We start from the raw sequence: 18,761 nt of genomic DNA, 5'->3' as shown, positions 1-18,761 counted from the left end.
TGGTGTGTGCCCAGTGGCTTCTCTGTAGGAAGGGTTCCCCCAAGGCATTCTGGGACTTCTACGCCTGCCTGACCACCTTCTTTCCTAGTCAGGGTGGGACTGGTGCATAGTTTTATTTCTAGAGTAAATTCCAAACAAGGGTGATAGCTCTGCTTGGCCTTTCTTTTTCCTTCCATTGTGGTTTTGTGGGTTGCTCGCTATGTTAGGGACTGGGTTCAAAGTGGAGCCTCCTCGGTCTGCAGCTTCCCTGGAAGCCCTCGATGGCTTTTCAGCCCCCAGCAGAAGTGGGCAGGCAGTCCCGCGGGCAATAGTGTGTGGTCAGCAGAGGCTGGGCACAGGGCACGGGCTCGGAGAAGGCCCAAGGAACCGGACTGGGGGCCTAGTATATTTGATGCTGTCAGAGCCAAGCCCAGGTGGGTCACCACTGCCCGGGACAGCTCCCATAGGCCAAGCATTGCCTGTACCATGGTGATAAGACGGCCCAGAGCAGCGGTTCTCAAACGTGTGTGTCTCTGAGAACCCCTTAAGGAACCTGTTAGCAATGCATACTCTTGCCCTCCCGCCCACCCCCAGTCAACCTCAGGGGCCCCGGAATTAGCACTGTTAATACGTGTATGTGATACAGGTGATCCCAGGACCATGCTGCCTGTGGGCTGATAGGTAAGCAGTGTGGGGTTGGGGAACAGGGAGGAAGAAGTAGCTCTGACCCAGGGAGGGGCTGGGGTCAAGAAGAGCACCCTGAAGAGGTGAGCTGAATTTTGAAAAACAAAGCAAGGATGGTCATGATAGCTAACCCCATGAAACGCTTTGTGCCAGGTGTGGTTCTCAGCCCTTGATGGGAATAAACTCATTTAATCCTCCCAGCAATCCCACCGATCTTGTAAAAGAGCCGACTGAAGCACAGAGGAGTGAAATAGCTTGCCCGAGACTCTGTGGCTAGTAGGTGGTAAGCTGGGTCTCACCCTGTACTCCACTGGGGCCAGGACACCCCAGGCTGCAGCACCAGCTCACGCAGAAGCAGTGTAGGCTGAGGGCTGGTTTGTTTAACAGGCAAAACATGATGCAGTCATGTTGTTGAATGTGTCAGATGGCTTGGATCCTAGTGTGTGCAGACAGCTTGGGTTTTGCTGGTGGACCAAATATATGGCCGTGATCTTAGGGCAGAAAGTTCCAGGCGAGGTGACAGTTGACATAACAGTTTTTAAGAAAAGGGCTCAGGCTGTAGATGGGCAGCTGAGGTTCCCAGCCTGCTTCAGCTCTCCGTCTGAACAAGGCTGGACCTGGGGTGTGGGGCAAAGGGGCAGCGTTAGTGCTCAGGGAACAGAGGAGCCTGTGCCCCGGTGCCCATCCCAGCTGGTCTTCTGAGAGGGGAAGAATTCGCCAGGGCCTGACTCCTTGGAGACCCCCTGGGAGCCTGGCCCAGCCCCTGCCCTTGGGGTCTAAAGGGAAGGGAGAAAGGTACTTGGAAAGGGGACTATTCTTTTAAGGAGCCAGCTCAGTGCTTTTGTAGACTTGCTTCCCTTCAGTCCTCACATGACCCTGCAACATGGGCCCATCTATTCCTATGTACAGATGTGAAGGCTAAGGGAAGTGTCGAGAAGCGAGGTAGTCAGACATCGAGTAAGCAGATAGTGGTGCCAGGTCCGTCTTCCATGGACTGTGCTTTTCACCACAGTGGGGCCACCTGTGTTGCGTGGCCTCAGGTCCTACACACACAGAGGGACCTATGACCAGGCCCCCAAGGAGTGGGTCCAGTGCCAGGCTGGGTGGGGTAGGCTCCCAGTGGCCCGCTGGGCAGATTCCAGCTGAACCGGAGCCCTGGGTGGAATGGCCTGGCTTCAGGGGACAAGTTACCTGCCAATGGGTGGCATTCCTTGTAGTGGAGTTCAGAGGCAAAGGCCCAGGGATCGGTGGAGGGACCTTCCTGGTCAGCGGCCCTGAGACTTGAGCCTCTGCTGCCCTGGGAGGCAGAAGAGATCATGCCGTAGAGGAGGACACAGTCCCAGGCTCTGATTCCGGAAGTCCTTTTCAATCCTCTCGTTGGCGACTTTCTGCCACCCTCCTCCCTGCAATTTCTTCCAGCCTGCACTTCCCCGCAGAGCCTGTCCGCTCATTGATTTGAACCTGAAAACTGGGGGGACATACAGAAGGCTTTGCACTGGTCTTTGCTCATCACAGGCTATTTCTGTGGAGGAGGGGGAGGACCTCCCTTTCCATTTAGGCCCATGGAAGGTGTTGCCTTTTCCAGAGCTCACCTCTGAGGAGGGTAGGGCAGGGTGCGGTCTAGCAGAGGAAGGGCTGGCCTGAGATCCCAGCTCTAGCTGCAGCTCTCCCGAGGCTTGCTGGCTTCCGGTTTGCAGCCTCTTGCCTGCCACCAGGGAAAGGGGATCGGCTAAGGTTTTCAGGAACAGCTCCTTTGGCTATGACACAATTGAAATTCTCTCATTTCCTCTTTTGCTTTTCCTTTGAAAGGGGAGAGAGGGTGGGAGCTTAACTCCTTCTGGGCCCATTTTACAGACAGGGTAACCAAGGCCACCGCGACTGCTGGAGGGAAGCTGACCTAGAGCTCAGGTCCGGTCCCTTGCAGCATCTTGTGTCTTTAGGCTGTTCTTTACTAGGGTTTAGGGAGAGCAGCTCTTGCCCAGGTTTTCTGGCTCGGGTTGGTCTTCCGGGTACCTCACGGGGGTTTTTCACCTCCACCTGAACCAGTCCTGGCCTCTGAGGAAGCTAAAGCCAGCTCTCTCCTGTTCATGCGTCTCAAGGCTGTGACTATCACTTAGGGGCTTAGTCTCTGCAAGGTGGGTCCACACCCCACATGGAAAGACGGGTCTGATGACCCCTCTCCTGGTCTTACTGTGTTTCCCTGGTTGTCGGGCTGCGCGTGTTCACCTGGGATTCCACCAGGACTCTAGGCCATGGCTCCCTGCTGGCAGAAGGCACTGGGTTCCGAGTTGTCTCTGTGGGGAGCAAATGCTAGTGATTCCTGGGTGAGCCCTGGGGGCAGGGAGGCCAGCCATTGGCCAGACCTAGCACTGGGGAGAATTGTGCTGTTGTGGAGACCCCCTCAGCCACCCATCAACCACAGAGCTTTCCCTGGGCTGGGGGGAGGTGGGCCAGCGTCGAGTGAGGCGACACCATCTCTACTCACCTAGGCCAGCCGGTTGACTGCTGACTCACCTGGAGCGTGTTCAAGGAGAGCAAGAAAAATGAGGGACTTTCAGGGGCAGCTGTGTTTTCTGACTCAGTCATAATGCCCCTAAAAATCCTTATTGCTCTTGCAGTGGGCATCGGGCAGCGGCTCCACCGTCTTCCACCCGTCTTGCACTTGACCGCTATGGGATGGGAAGGGCTTCCTGGGATCCAAGTGGGCTGTCCTCCCTCATCCTCCTGAAATGAGAGTGAATGGGGACTTGCTGATTATTAAAACAATTTTGTGGGGCCAAAGCATTGCATATATTTTTATGATTTTCTTGGTGGTGGATTGGGAAGGGCTGGGCATCAAGCTATTCCTGCGTGGATTGGAGCCCAGGAAAAGACAGCATCTCCCTGGTTTGTGTTCAGTGAAGGTTCGGAAGAGCCAGCTGCACGTGCAGGGCACAAGGAAGTGTGGCTTCCTTGTGTTTTATGTCAAGGGCAAGAGTGTTGGGCTGGCCTGGGTGCCCCACCTTTCCTGAGAAGCTGGAACCATTTAGGGGCACCCGGGTAGGAACTTGCACTGTGTTTGAAAACAGAAAGAGCCTCAGTCGGCTCTCTGAGACCCAGTGAACTGGCCATCTTGCAGATATGCTTGCAGTGGGTTCAGGGTCTTTACCCCACTGTGACCCTAGAGCTCGCCTCCTCTTGGCTGTTTTCTATCCCTATTTCGGTTCCTGAGTCTTCTCCATTCTCAGCAGGTGCCCTCACCCCTAACTTTTCCATCCTTGCCCCACAGATACTTTGGCTGAGCCAAAGCCTCATCTTGGGTGGATTTGGGGTTCTTGGGGGATTGCCAAGAAGCAGAAATACCAATTTGGGACACAGCGACAGAATTTTCCTCTCTAGCTGAGGTGGCCTGCCTGTGGACAGACAGACGGGGCAGTGAACAGGCAGCAAAACTCACCTCTTTTCTCATAGACCTCCCAGGTCAACAGGGGAAATTTATCCTCGAGGTTTTTCTCAGGTTCCCTCCCAGGTGCTGACTCAAAAGCTCTCATCACTCAAGAAGATGGTCATATGTGCGACCCTGACCACCACGATCCTCATTCCTGGCCAGCCAGACCCCTTGCTCCTTGGGCTCTGGCCGTCCCAGCTGTACCTCCACACCAGTGCTCCCACAGACAGTTTCTAAGGGGCTGGGTTTGCCCCGGAGCTTCAGCGTTTTTCTGCCCCGGGGAAGGGGCAGCGCCAAGGTAAAGATGAACAAGGGGTGTGGGGGAGTGATGTTTATCCCTCCTTTGAAAGAGGTAGGTGGGGCTGTCCTGAAATGATATTCTCACCATTTACAGTGGACAAGGGGTGATACAACACATTCCATCCATCAGCTAAGCATTTGCTACTTCAAATCGATACCTGAGGCCCCTTTGCCCTGCCCTTCCATACCCCCAAAACTCCTTGTTACTGATTGTATTTCTCAATCTTTACCCCAAAATATTTGCAAAAGATGACACATCAATTTTTTAAAGGCAATAAACACATCAAAAATAAAACAGAATACTGTTTTTCCCCTCAGTTATAAAAGAACTGCCTTCCATTGTAGAGCATTTTGAAAATACAGAAAGATGAAAAAGGCTTACAAATGCCCGTAACGGCCGATAACGTCTGCTAATGAAATATATCCTTCCAGCATTTTTTTCTTCCCCTGTGCATGTACACCTCCCACTCTCAGCAAGGTTGGGGCTTTTAAAACGGGCGAGGCTCATAACCCATTTGAACGATGGCTCTGTGCCCTCAGGAGCCAGAAAGTCTCTATTTTCTTTTAGTCAAGTGGGATGTACCGTGGGCTGTAGCTCACCTCCAGCCAGGAAGCTCTGAGACCTTGGTTGGAGGGTTTCGGAGCAGCACTGGGTCTGTCTCCAAACAGATGGATGGAGTTGTTGGCGGAGGATGCTAGAAATGCGGGCTCTGTCCTGATTGATTTCTAAGTGGGCTGCTGCATAGCCTGTCAACCCTGGTCACCTAAAAATCATTTGGAGAGCGTTGAAAAACTTTAAATGCTTGGGGCCCACCCCAGACTAACTGGATCTGGATTGCTGGGGGTTGTGGGGGGACCCAAGGATTGGTATCTTTTTGTTTTTCTTACATTCCTCAGGTGATTCTGTTAATCAGAGAACTACCTGCTACATGCCCACAAGTTAGAGATGGAAGAGATTTCTTCAAGCTCTGCCTTCAGAGCCTACCAGGCGATGTGACCATTTGCAGTTGGCAGGTTTTCACTTCCTTTCATTGTCTCTACTGCTCAGAGTCATCTTTTGATCCTCATTTTACAGGCGGGGGACCGAGGCCAAGGAGATCAGGAGACTCACCCGAGGACACCCTAGGATGTGGCAGAAGCTGGGGGTTAGAGCCGTAGCTCCTGACCCCACGGTCAGTGCTCTTGCTGTAATAAGTATTTATTAGCATAAATAGTTATAACAAGCATAGCATCATGCTGACTTGTAAAGTGTTTCCTCATCACACCTGTGCTGGGTGGGTATTACTATCTCATGGAGGAGATCTCTGCCCCATAGGGAGGCTGGGTTTTTGTCCCTTAATTTCCCCAATACTGAGTGTGCACCCGGCCAGCCTGGACCCACAGCCTGCCCCACGCAGCCCGCTGTACTGCCAAGGATCCTAGCTCTGGGCAGGGCTTAGCCCCATTTCCAGAACATGCAAGAGGCATGTGGCTCAGGTCACACAGTAAGGTTCTCTGCTCCTTACCTGGACAGAGGCATCCAGGAAGAACCACAGCCTGCACGGGGCTTGCTCTTCTGGGCCATGCTCCGAGCTGCTGGCCCTTTGGGGTCAGGAGCCCTGCTGGGGTGCCCCCGTCTCCAGAACGCTGTACCTGCCCCTCCCTCTTTGCTTCAGAGCTGGACGCTGAGGGCCTGGCCCAGGGGCCGCCTGGGCAAGATGCCAGTGCAGGGAACTAATAGGCAGGCGCATTGTCAGCTCCAGGAAGCAGTCATCTGTTCCCCGTCCAGTCTGCAGAGCTCGAGGGCCAGCCTGCCTCTGCCATGGCGGGTGGAGATGCGAACTGGGAGCCGAGAACACCCCTTTCCCAGAGCCCAGCAGCGCTGGGCCAGGCCCACAGGCTTCCTTTGGCAGGCAAGGCCTCAGCTCTCCTTCCTCTGTCTGGCTCTTGCCCGGCTCCCCGCCCATCTCTCTGCAGCAGAATGCACTCTTGGCAACGGCATCCATTTAACCTGCTTCCCAGAAAGCAGGATGGCTAGGCAGGCCAACTCAGCTACGGTGGGAAACAGGCCTCCGCTCAGGCTTTTGTAGCCCGTAGTCCTTGGGGAGCTGGGTTGGGAGATAGTCCTCAACTGCCTTGGCTTACCTAGGTTGGAATGGACCTCAGCTCAACTAGCAGCCTTGAGCAATCAGGCTGAGGCAGGAGCTTGAGCTCCCAGCCTTGGGGCTGGAGGGAGTGGGGAACTAGCCTTTACCCAGGAGTCTGATTAAGAGTAGCCACTTAGCTGGGGGCTTTGTGGGCCCCCACCTCTCTGAGCCTGTTGCCTCATTTGTTTGGACACATTAGTATCTACATTGTAGGCTTATTCTGAATATAGATATGAGGCTGCCACTCCCTTTCCCTCCCCTCCCGGGAGGACACTTCAACAGAAAACGCTGAGTGGTGTCTGGTGTGCAGAAGATGCTCATTTAATGCTTGTTGCACTGCACTCCTCGGGAAGTGAGGTTTGGGTTTCAGCGTGTTGGATGGTACCTTCCCATCCTTCATCTCTGCAGGGACCACCTTTCAGTCTCTGGCTGGACCCTGTTGAGAGGGTAGTTCTGGTCTGAGAAGCTACAGCCCTCACCCCTTTGTCCGGCAGCCCTCTCAGGCCTGGCCCATGGACGCAGCCTTTCTTCCCTCAAGGTTCACCCTGCAAGCCCCGACACTGTCAGCTCCAAGGCGTTCCCTCTGGGCCTGGGCCAGAGAAGCTGCTCCAAAGCTCCTTTCCCCTCCACCCGCCCGCCTCCTTGGGGTACAGACAGCCCAGCACAGGCAGGAAGGGCTTTCTGTTTGGCTTGGCTGGTGGGGAAAAGATTAGCACTTAACTCTCTATTTTGACTCTTGTGTCTAACAGGCTGCGAGCCTGTGACGGCCCAGAAAAGCAGCCGGAGACCTCGAATAAGTTTAGGGCCTGTCCCTGATGACCTGGCCACTGCGGAGGTTTCTGGAGGTAGGAATGGGTGATAACAGTGCCCCTGGGTGTGTGGAGAGAGGTGATGGGTATTTGTTGGCTTTTCCTACCCAACATCCATGACCCTTTTGATAAGACCTGTCTTTTTCTTTCAGGGGACCACCCCTCCTTCACTTTGTACCCCCTGGGGTTTAGGTGGAGCCACCACCACCCCCTGGCTTTAGAGGCAGACATGTTTCCCAGGCTGGATACTGACTCCCCCATGGGTCTTCTGCAGCAGCTCAGAGGAAAGAGACATTCGCTTTTTGTGGGGGTTGACAGGATATATAAGCTTGGAACTACTGATGGCCATCCTGTTCTCTCCTCGTGGAAGCTAACAAGAAGGAAAGAGCTAAGAGAAAGTGGGCATATGCTATCCAGACATCAATAAGGCCCTGAACGCAGCCATGCCTGAAGCCAACTGCACCCCTGGACTAACCTGCTTATATGAGCCAATGAAGTTCTTTTTTTCCTAAGACTACCCTGAGTTGGGTTTCTGTCATAGAAAGGGTCCTGATAAAGGCAATGGTTATGATTTTTTTTAATCTGTTTTAAAAAAATCAACTTTGAGTTATACTTTCCGTGCAATAAAATCCACCTATTTTAAGTGTTCAATTCAGAATTTTTGTCAAGCACGTATACCCTCGTACCTACCACCACCCTCAAGAACATTTCAAGTTCTGTCATTACCCTTTATGGCCCATTTCCCCAACCTCAGACAACCGCTGACCTGCCTTGCCTTTGTTCTAGAGATTCATTTTCTAGAATTCTATATATACATGGCATGTGCTCTGTTGTGTCTGGCTTCTTTTATTCAGCATGGTTTTGAGATTCATCCATGTTCCTTTTTATTGCCATGTAGCGTTCCATTGTATGGATGTACCATGGTTTGCTTATCAGAAGATTTATCAGAAGAACATGTGGGCTGTTTCCAGATTTTGGCTATTACGAATAAAGCTGTTTTGGACATTTACGTGCAAGTCTTCGTGTGGACATCTGTTTCGACTTTTGTGCCCAGACACCAGTCTCATTTGACAGTTGAGGAAACAGGTTGAGAGAGGTAGAATGACTTGTCCAAGGTCACACAGCTGATGGCTTGCACTGGAAAACACAGTAGGGGCAGTTACGTGGCTAGGGAAGTGGGGCATCGTGTCTGGGTGTTCCGTAATAAAGGGCCTCTGGGGACCACTTGGAGGGAGCTTATGGAATCCTGGGGTCTAAGAACTTAGTTGCTGAGAGGGACTGTCAAGATGAGCTGCAGCCACAGTCCTCCCCTTTTCATCCCCCTGGACCGATGTCAGTCGTTTTTCCCCTGTGGATACCACGGTTTAAAAAAAGTATATATACTAAACAGACTGCATCATGAAGCCAGAGCCCACCTCCCCACATGTATTTCTCAAACTGGTAAATACTCAGAACCACCTATCTGAGCTCACAATCACTGTGAGCAAGCTCTTATGAAGACATGGAGTTGAGATCACTGCAGCCAAAATAGAGATCTGCTTTTTGTTTGTGTTTTGGCTTGGGACCAACACATCATGGACCCATCCCAGAAGTCCAGAGGATGTCAAGTTGGTAACCCCAATTTAGTCCAGCCTCTCATTTCACAGACACTTCAGCCAGATCTGCTTGGTCTCTGTGCCGAGGTCAGCCCTTAGAGATCAACGGGAGTGTTTCCCCAGGGCTGGTGTTGTGAACTCAGCATGGGCCATATCCCTTGGGACTCAGTCACCCCTGGGCCCAACTGTGCTGAAGCCAGATGCAATTCCAGGCCTTCCAGTTTTGTGAGCCATCCTTTCCTTCATTTGAGCCAGCTTGCAGTGGAAAGAGTCCAGGTTAACATAACTTAGCCAGGACAGCACCCCCAAGGTCCCCCAGGCAAAATCAAGATGGCCAGCCCAGTTCATCTAGGGGCCAGACACTACTAAGTGCTTTACATGCATTATTGCAAACCCTCCCAATTCTAAAGGATGTACTGCAAGGGAAACTGAGGCATGGAGAAGTCAAGTCACAGAGCTGGTGTCCCTCTAAAGATTCTCTCAGTGGCCCTGTCCACCAGACTGCTGCTTGTTCCACCTCTGTGGCTGCAGGACTCAAAGGGGTCCTCACAGATCCACAACTGAAGCTGACCAGCTGCCTTCCCCGAGGTTGACCCCTCCCAGACCCCATCCCTGGGTAAGGGGTCTGATTCCTGAACGGCCGCCAAAGGTGCTGGAGAACTCAACCCAGAACATGGAGGGAGTAATTCTCAGGACAAACTTTGAGTAGTAGGAGACGAGGTGGGAGGATGAATTCCTTCTCGTCCCTCCCTTGGACACTTTGAGGTGCATTTTCCACATGTGGTTTGTTGTAAAGCAGTGGCAGTGTGGTTATACATCATCTTGCATTGCTTTCCCACCTTCCTCTTCCTTCAGCCTTACTGCCCTGGAATTCCACCTACAAGTTTAAGTATCAGCACTTAATCCCTTGCCAAAGGCTCCGTTTCCTAGGGAACCCAGGCATTCTGGTTCCTGGGTCTGTACTACCTGCTTCAGAGAACATTGAACAAATGGATAGATGCATGACATGTCACTGCCATGGGGATGGGGGATGGATACGAGACGAGGATAGTGCCACGTTCATCAGATTATTCCCATTTATCTGTCCCCCTCCATTCACTAGGTCTAATCAGTGAAATCCCCCCTGACCTCCCACTGTATTTCAGAGGCTGTGGCCTCCCCCATTAATGTCTCTGCCTGATACCAAATAATCCATGCTCCTTAATCCTCCACTTGTGAGGTATGTGACCCTTGCAAGGTCCTCAGCCTCTTGGAGCCAGTTTCCACATCTGTAAGTGGGGCTCAGATTGGCCTCGCCACACAGGACCGTTGGGAGGCTTAACTGAAATTTAATGTTGTGCCTGGTGCACAGTAAGTGTGGGGTATGGTTGAGGCAGCCTAATTCCAGCCCTGCTTTCTTTTGGAAACCACCCTCCTCCACGCTCAGCCCCTTCTGGGTAAACGGGGCTGTCCCGTACCCCACCGCATTCTCACACCTACGACCAGGCCCAGGCCACTCAGCACATCCCAATATTGACCACAAGTATTGGTTCAGGCCTGGGCATGAGACTGAAGTTGGAGTGGTCCCTCTACCGGTGCCTTGAAGTTTCCAGAACGATACAGAGAGAGGCGCGTCCTCTCTCCTGAGATCATTAGCCTGGAGCTACCAGAGGCCAGTTTTACTAGGTGGCCATTTGAGAATGAAGTCAGAAGAGTGGAGGCAGAAGGAGGCAAGGCCAAGAGACGGAGCGGGACGCACAGTCCTGATGATGTCTTTGGCGGTCTTGGACCCAGTCACGCCAGAAGCTAGTTCACCCCTGGTATTTTTAGAAATTAATACATAAACCAAAAATTCCCTTTTTATTTGCTTAAGCCGGTTCCAGTTGTTTCTATTACTTACAACTGAAAGGGTCTTGACGAATATAGTCGGTTCTCTATAAATGACCGCAGCTGTTACTGCAATTAATATTATTATTACAAGTACAGTAGCAGGAAGATACACCCATGGGGGTGCATCATCCAGGTTTCTCCAGGGGGCCACTGCTGTTCTCACACGTGATACCTCGATATCAGCTCCCTGAGAGCAAGTTTTCTGTGTCTACCACAGGGTTAACGGCCATTTTTTCAGTCAACAAATGAAGTAGTCCCATTGCCCACTGTCTCTTCCAGTGTGCCCTGCCTTCTAGCCCCTATGTTGGGCACACGTTTGGCCCTCACTGCTTGTCCTTGGCTGACCTCTGAACCCACTGGAGTCTCTGCCGGGAGTATGTCTTGCCAAATTGATCTCTTATTTTCAGTGTTCTTTCTGGGGCCTCATCTATCCTTTGATCCGTTCATATATTCAGTTTAAAAATCTATAAAAGGCATCCATTATAAACCCCAACCTTATACCACTCCCAAAAATTAACTTGAAAATAGATTAAGAACTTAAATGTGAGACTGGAAACCACAAAACTCCTAGAAGAAAACATAAGAAAAAGCTCCTCAATAAATTTTTTGGATATGACATCCAAAACACAAGCAACTAAATAAGTGGGACTACATCAAACTAAAAGCTTCCGCACAGCAAAAGAAATGATTGACAAAATGAAAAAAGCAACCTATAGAAAGGGAAAAAATTTTTACAGACCAGATATCTAATAAGCAGTTCATGTCCAAAATATATAAAGAACTTATACAACTCAATAGCAAAAACCCAAATAATCCAATTTAAAAATGGGCAAAGGACCTGAACAGATATTTATTCAAAGAAGATATGCAAATGGCCAGTAGTTATATGAAAAGATGCTCAACATCACTAATCATTAGGAAAATGCAAGTCAAAACCACAGTGACCGTCACTTCGCATCTGTAAGAATGGCTATCATGAAAAAGACAAGAGATAACAAATGCTGGAGAGGATGCAGATAAAGGAAAGCCTTTGTGGACTGCTGGTGGGATTGTAAACTGGTACAGCTACTATGAAAAACAGTATGGAGGCGCCTCAAAACATTAAACATATAACTAGCATGTGATCCAGCAATTCCACTTCTGGGAATATATCCAAAGGAAACGAAAACACTGACTATGTCAAGAGATATCTATACCCCCATGTTCATAGCAGCATTATTGAGAAGAACCAAGACACAGAAACAGCCTAAGTGTCCTTCAAGGGATGAATGAATAAAGAAGTTGTGGTACATATATGTATACACAAGGGAATACTATTCAGCCATAAAAAGAAGAAAATCCTGCCATTTGCAACAATGTGGATAGAACTTGAGGGCATTATGCTCAATGAAATAAGTCAGACAGAGACATATACAGTATGATCTCACTTACGCGTGGAATCTAAAAACAAAAAACAAACATAGAAAAAGAGATCAGACTTGCCGTCACCAGAGGTGGACAGGAGGGGGAACTGGAGGAGGATGGTCACAGGTACAAACTTCCAGTTATAAGATAAATAAGTACTGGGGATGTAACGCACAACATGATGACTGTAGTTAACACTGCTGTGTGGTATATTGGAAAGTTGTTAAGAGAGTAAATTCTGAGTCCTCATCACAAGGAAAAAACTTTTTTTTCCTTTCTGTGTGTGTATCTGCATGAGATAATAGATGTTTACTAAACTTACTGAGGTAATCATGTCACAATATATGTAAGTCAGGTTATTATGCTGTATATCTTAAACTTATGTAGTACTGTGTGTTAATTATATTTCAATAAAACTAGGGTGGGGGGACGTGTCCATTATGCTCGGTACAAGGGAGAGATGCAAAAATGAGTAATGCTTTGTCTGCCTTCAGGGAGGTTCTGTTCTAGTGGGGAATGTATGTTGACCATTTTGGTACAATTCGGTTATTTTAGGCATTTGGGTAATTTTCTGGTATTCTTCTACAAGAATACAACTCTAAAGAGTGTAGTTTGGCTTTAAGCTAAGTTTGGTTTTAATCAGTTTATCTTCAAAGAAAAATTGGCAATGTGGATGGGTGGCCCTGGGACTCTGGGAGGGTAAGGAAGTGCCTACTATGTGCCAAACTTTGTATTCAGCTTCCCATGCTAATCTAATTGCTAAATTAGATTTTTCCACTACAGTGGAGTAGTTTCTCCACTCCACTGGAGAAACAGGTTCAGAGAGGTGAAGTCATTTCCCTGAGCCGCAACGGGATCTGGACCCAAATCACAGTGCTATAGCTGGGAGCCTCGGGGTGGGGGTGGGGCCCTTGGAATTGATCAGACTACTCAGTGCCCCAGCTGGCTGTGTGTCATTGTATGTTGGCTCCCAAAGAACCTCGAATACCATGTGGCTCTTTCTACGTTCTTCTCTGGATCGCAACAATTCGTTTCCTTGTTTCCATCTCCTAGCCCGACTCACAATAAGAGCGCCATATTGCAGTCATCTCCTTGTCTTCCTCACCTTGCACCCCATGGCAGTTTCAGTGTCATGGGCATCTGTTGGTTTGGCCCCTCAGTATCCTGTCTCCCTTTCTTCCAATAACAGCCCCTCCCTTCCCTGGAGAACTGCTCCTCTCTCACTCTATCTGGTCCTGGGGTATTTCAACCATCCTGGCAACCAGCTGGTCCCATGATCCTGCTGAGGCCAATCACAGTCTAGCACACCCTGGATTGGTCCAAGGGGTGGGCATGTGACCCAATCAGAGCCCTTCCCTGGAATATTTGGAATTTTCCACTTGGATCGTGAGCCATAAATATCTGACTCCAGAGCTACCAGTGGCCTGTGATGAAGCCTGGGAAAAAGAAGCCCTGAAGCAGTCAGCTGAGATCAGCCTCTCGGCCTTTCTGTGTCTGATAATTGATTCCCACTCCCTTTTTAACTTGTAATTATTATCAGAATAATACAGGAACATGGTACCAATCAAAATAGTACAAAAGAGCTTATAAAGGAAAGTAGCAGACTCCACCCTATTCTTCCCTCCTCATTCCAGAGGCAAACTATTTGACACATTTCCTTTTATTTTTTCTGATGGTTTTGATCATAACTCTAGATAACATGCTTATACACCTATTTCTTCATTGATAACTTTATACCAAATCCATTGATTTCTCTCACTTCTACTCCAACCTCCGTCTTCTCAACTTTGAAATTTATAGTACATCTAGTATATATCTACCGATGACCTATATTTAAATGTCTATTTTTTGTTGTTGTTGACTTTAGGCAGTTTTTCTGGTCTCACCCACCTTTTTTAGGATAAGAATAAATATGGATGTCCCTACCACCTCCTCTGCCTGTTCACACACCACCTTGGTCAGAAGTATTTTTTTACATCATCTGTGTTATTGACATTCACATTTTCTTCTGCCCCACAATCAAGTTTTTGCTGCTTTGTCTACATGTTGGCTCAAAAGATGAAAAGTCATGAAACACCGTTTGCGTGACTATAATAGCTAAATACTGTTGACTGTAAATACCCCCTTTTAACTGAAGCTAGTTGGGGTTTGTGTGGGTTATGGCCAACATGTTCCCACTTACACACTTAAGTGTTATGGAATTGGAGATATACCCATGTACCACTGGGACAGAGCTCTGCCAGGGCTGGCTTCGTGGGCTGGCGACTTGTTCAGTCACAGAGGGCCTGTCCCAAAAGGGTCCTGTGCTTGGTTTGATGCTTTGCTGTCACTGTCTTGAAATTCACAATCATTTTTAAACACAAGTCTCCACAATGATGTGTCCAGTCCTGAGCTCACCACCTTGCTGATAGAGGCCTGAGCTTTCAGAGAAACTGTCCCTTGGGGTACCTGCTGGGCACTTGGGAGGAAAGGCAGGGTCATTAGGCAGGTCCTGAAGCAGCCATGAGAAATTAAAATGAGAAACCGTGGACCCGAGCATTGCTTTGTGAATGTACCCATGCTGTAAGGTCGGGCTGGGCTTCTCCAAGTTCCTTCTTACAAAGGGGCTGAAAAGTTGGTGAACTTGGGCTGCACAAGGGAGGTGGGATTATCCCTGCACTACAGATACCATCAAGGCTGAATGATCTGCCCATGATTGGCAGGCCCTAGATTCAAGCCCGGGCCTCTGACTTCCCAGATCCAAGCTCTCTCTGCTCCTCCAGACCAGAGCTGCACACAAAGCAGCAGATCTGGATTTTAGTTCTAGGCCTCCTCCCAATGGGCTGTGTGTGTCCTTTAGTGAGGGTCTTGCCCTCTCTGGACCACTTTCCCCAGGGTCCACTGAGGGAGTGGATAAACTTTACAAGTCCCATTTAAGCAGAATCACTAGGTAACCAAATAAGAGAAAAGAGTATACTTCTGCTATAGTCAGATTCCAGCTAATAAATGCAGAAAGAATGAAATAGAATCCCACTTTGCAGTCCCTAACAAATTAACTGCTTGAATGGCTGCTAGCATCACACAGAAGAGAGAATCAGACACCATATACCTCCCAATAGAACTCAACATCACCTAATGATGTAGTTTTGCCCCCCGACATACACCCCCCCCAAAAAAAAATCAAAGTTGAATCTGATCAAGCCTCTGCTTCTAACTACCAATTTAGAGGATAGAGGAACATATTCAACCACACCACAGGCAGCAATCAACAAAGTCCAGCTGGGGCAATACACCACAAGACAAACAACTGGTTTCTTCCAATCAATAAATAAAAACAAACAAAAAGAAACGCTAGACCTAATAGAGACGCAAAAGACATACTGACCAATTGCAACATATAAACCTAGTTGCACTGAAACTTAAACAAACTTTAAAAAAGCAATTCTATGACAATTGGAAATTGGAACATTGACTGGCTCTTGGTTAACATAGGAATTATTATTAACTTTTTTTGGTGTGATAGTGGTGTTGTGATTATGGTTTAGTTTGTTTGTAAGGAAGAGTCCTTTTAGAGATACACGCTGACATACTTATGGGTGAAATGATGTCATGCCTGGGATCTGCTTCTAAATAATACAGGACGAGGGGTGTGAATTGGGCGGGGGAGGCGGGGAGGTCGGGATGAGGCAGGATGGGTCATGGGTTGATGATTGTCACAGCTGAGTGATAGGGAAGTAGGGGTTTGTTATATTATCATCTCTGGTTTTGTATATAATTTACAGTTTTAAAAAAGTTTTAAAAAGTTCCTCCAGGGGTCTGTGGTGGGAGATCGGGGGAAGGACAGCCACGCCTTCTTAGAGCAGGGCTGGGGGCTAATTTAGGGGACACCAGATCTTGCCTTTCTCTCTCCACCTCCCATGGCCAGTCTGGGCCCTGGAGTGTTGCGGTCACTAGTGCCCAGGCTCACATCTAAAGGGTGGCTCTCTTGGTGTTTAGTTGAGCTCACAGAGCTGGACACTGTAATTGTAGAACTCTGGCCCTAGCCCACAATCCCAGCTCTCCCCTCCCCAGGGGACACTGGCTCCACATTCCAGGCACATCCTCGGCCACGTCAGACCACTAGCACAGACAAGAGAAGGTAACAGCAGCTGATGGGAGCTATGATAGGACCTGGAGGATCAGAGAGCCACTTGCAGCCCCAACACCCAGGAGTGCTCCCCCATAGGAGTGGCCACCAACCACTGTGGTGCCAATTCACTGCATGACCATGACAAGACACTTCCTCCTTGGGCCTTGGGTTCCTCATCCAACAGGAGGTGACTCAGTTTTTCTCAATGAACTGCTATTGATCTTTGGGACGGATAGTTCTTCCTAGTTAGCATTCCCATCCCTAGCTCATTAAATGCCAGCCATAGAACCTGTCACGGGCCCAACACATTTCCAACCACCCCTGGGCTGCAAACTACTGTGGGTTTCTAAGGACCTTGACAAGCCCATAGTTCTGTGCGTCTGTGTTTCTGGAGAATTCAGGACTCGTTGGGGAAGGGAGGGACAGACATTGTTAATGTGGCTCACAGGCTTGCAAGGAGATAATATTTGGATGGGTCTTGAAGTATAACTAGGAGTTTGCTAGGCGAGCAAGGTATTGGGGACTGGGCAAGGGGAGCAGAGCGCATTCTAGGTGGAAGGACCAGCCTGTGCATGGCATGGGGGTGACAGAGCATGGAGTGTCTGGGGGAAGTGCAGAAGTTCCCTGTGGCCCCAAGCTGTGGCCTGCGCTGAAAAACCATGCAACGGAGGTAGGATGTCAACTTGTGGACAATGGAGTTTGCAATGATTGTCAGATGGCACAGGAAGAGGTTTTCTACCCCAGTCCCTCTGGACTGAGAAATCACCCGCCACCTGTATGACTCAGGAGAATGTCTCCTCGTTCCTAGGAAGGGCGTGGGGTCAGAATGCAGAGAACCAATGCCACAGCTGGGATTACTTGCCTCAGTGGCACCCAGGTGGGAGAGACTTGGAAGTGACAGCGAGCAAGGGGGCCACTCCAGCTTCTCAAATAATGGAAGAGGCCTCTGTGTGTGAACAAGCATATGTATGAGTATGTGAGTGGGTGTGAGTGTATGTATGTGAGAAATGCAAGTGCACGTGCAAGTGAGTCCATGCATGAGAGTGTGAGCATCTGTGAATCAGTGTGAGTGGATGAACGGGCGAGTCCCTGGTGCGTGAGTGTGCATGCCCCTGAGCACGCAGGCTGTTCATTCGTCCATTCATCTAACAAATGTGGGCCGAGCACACAGAGCGAACACTGACCTGGCCCGTGTCCTCAGGGAGTGTCTAATCTAGTGGGAGAAAGAAAGAAACAAGAAAACACCACCAAACGCATTTCATACATGGGATTGTAACCCAGGCTAGAATGCAGACAACTGGAGTCGGGGGCATGGAGACTATCGAGGGGTGAGTGGGGGGAACCTGCTGGGTGTGGTGTTGGGAAGGCCTCTCAGAGAGGGCAGTGATTGAGCTGAGAATTTACAGTGGACATTTGCTAGACTTGGGCTTGGGCCACCAAAAGTGCTCTCCTTCCTAACAGGCCTTTGATTTCTTTGCGGGGTTGCCTCTTCCCCATGGACAGGGCCTACCAGGTTCCCTCCATCCTGCCCTAGCCACAGGGTGGACATGGGACCCCAGGGTGGCCAGTCAAAATCTCCTCCTCTCTGACTCTTGGGCAGAGTGACAAAGAGGATTGGAGACCCCCACTGCCTCCTGCCACATGTTCCTGCTCTGGGTCTCGGTCTGCCCTTTCTGCCACTTGGCCCTCTGAGCTGTCTTGGTTGCTGCCCATGCCCAGGCCTGTTTTCCAGCCTTCCCACTGATTTTCTGTGTGGGTGTGTCTATCGCTCTGTGGGTTTGGTTTGGCTTTGAAATGAGCAAAGCCAGAGCATGAGCGCTATGAGAACAGATGAGGCTCACAGGGAATTCCCCCCTCCCATTACACTCACGAAAAGGGGGTGCAGAGGCTGCTGTGCTTCCTGGAGCCTGGCACTTCTACCTGGCACATCCCCGTGCACACTCACTCATGAGCCAGCCCGAGTCCCGAATCCTGGCAGGCCTCCTGGAGGAAATGCCAGCCGCATTTCTTTCAGCGTCCCCAGGGACTCTCCACCTCCCCGACGCTTCCTCTGAGGCCATGATAGTGGTGCAGGCCCCGTCCACCGCGGGCGGGCGGGCCTCCTGCAGGGGCTGTGACTCAGGGCTCAGTCAGGCAGAGGCAGGATGTCAGCGCCATTCACCAGGCCACTCTTCTATTTATAGGCAGCACAACTGTTGGCCCAGCCTGGTGGGAGGAAGTGGCCGCTGTTGCCGCTGGCAAGTCAGGGGAATGGGAGCAGCGAGTTCAGAACCAGGATGAAGCGAGGTCTCAGCAGCCCCTCCACCCGCTTCAGGAGTTTCCAGACTAAGAGTGAACTGGACTAGCTCCCCCACTTCAGGATGCTCAAGCCTGGGACAGACCAGGGGACAGACCAGGATGCTCAAGCCTGGGACAGACCAGGACAATGAGCCCAGAGCTCTTGTGACCCATGAACTAGAC

General features: G+C 50.0%; 1 long non-coding RNA gene across 1 annotated transcript; it reads left to right on the top strand.

The window, feature by feature from the left end:
* Window positions 1-655: 655 nt before the first annotated feature.
* On the top strand, window positions 656-8,298 carry LOC109385151 (uncharacterized). Its single transcript, XR_002124562.1, has 3 exons — window positions 656-5,562; window positions 7,266-7,361; window positions 7,478-8,298. It is a non-coding gene; the product is annotated as an uncharacterized LOC109385151 (long non-coding RNA).
* The last annotated feature ends 10,463 nt before the right edge of the window (window positions 8,299-18,761 follow it).

The sequence above is a fragment of the Hipposideros armiger genome, unplaced genomic scaffold, assembly GCF_001890085.2.
Source record: "Hipposideros armiger isolate ML-2016 unplaced genomic scaffold, ASM189008v1 scaffold_108, whole genome shotgun sequence".
NCBI lineage: Eukaryota > Metazoa > Chordata > Mammalia > Chiroptera > Hipposideridae > Hipposideros > Hipposideros armiger.
The sequence above is the reverse complement of the archived record's forward strand: the minus strand, read 5'-3'. Positions and strand labels throughout refer to the sequence as shown.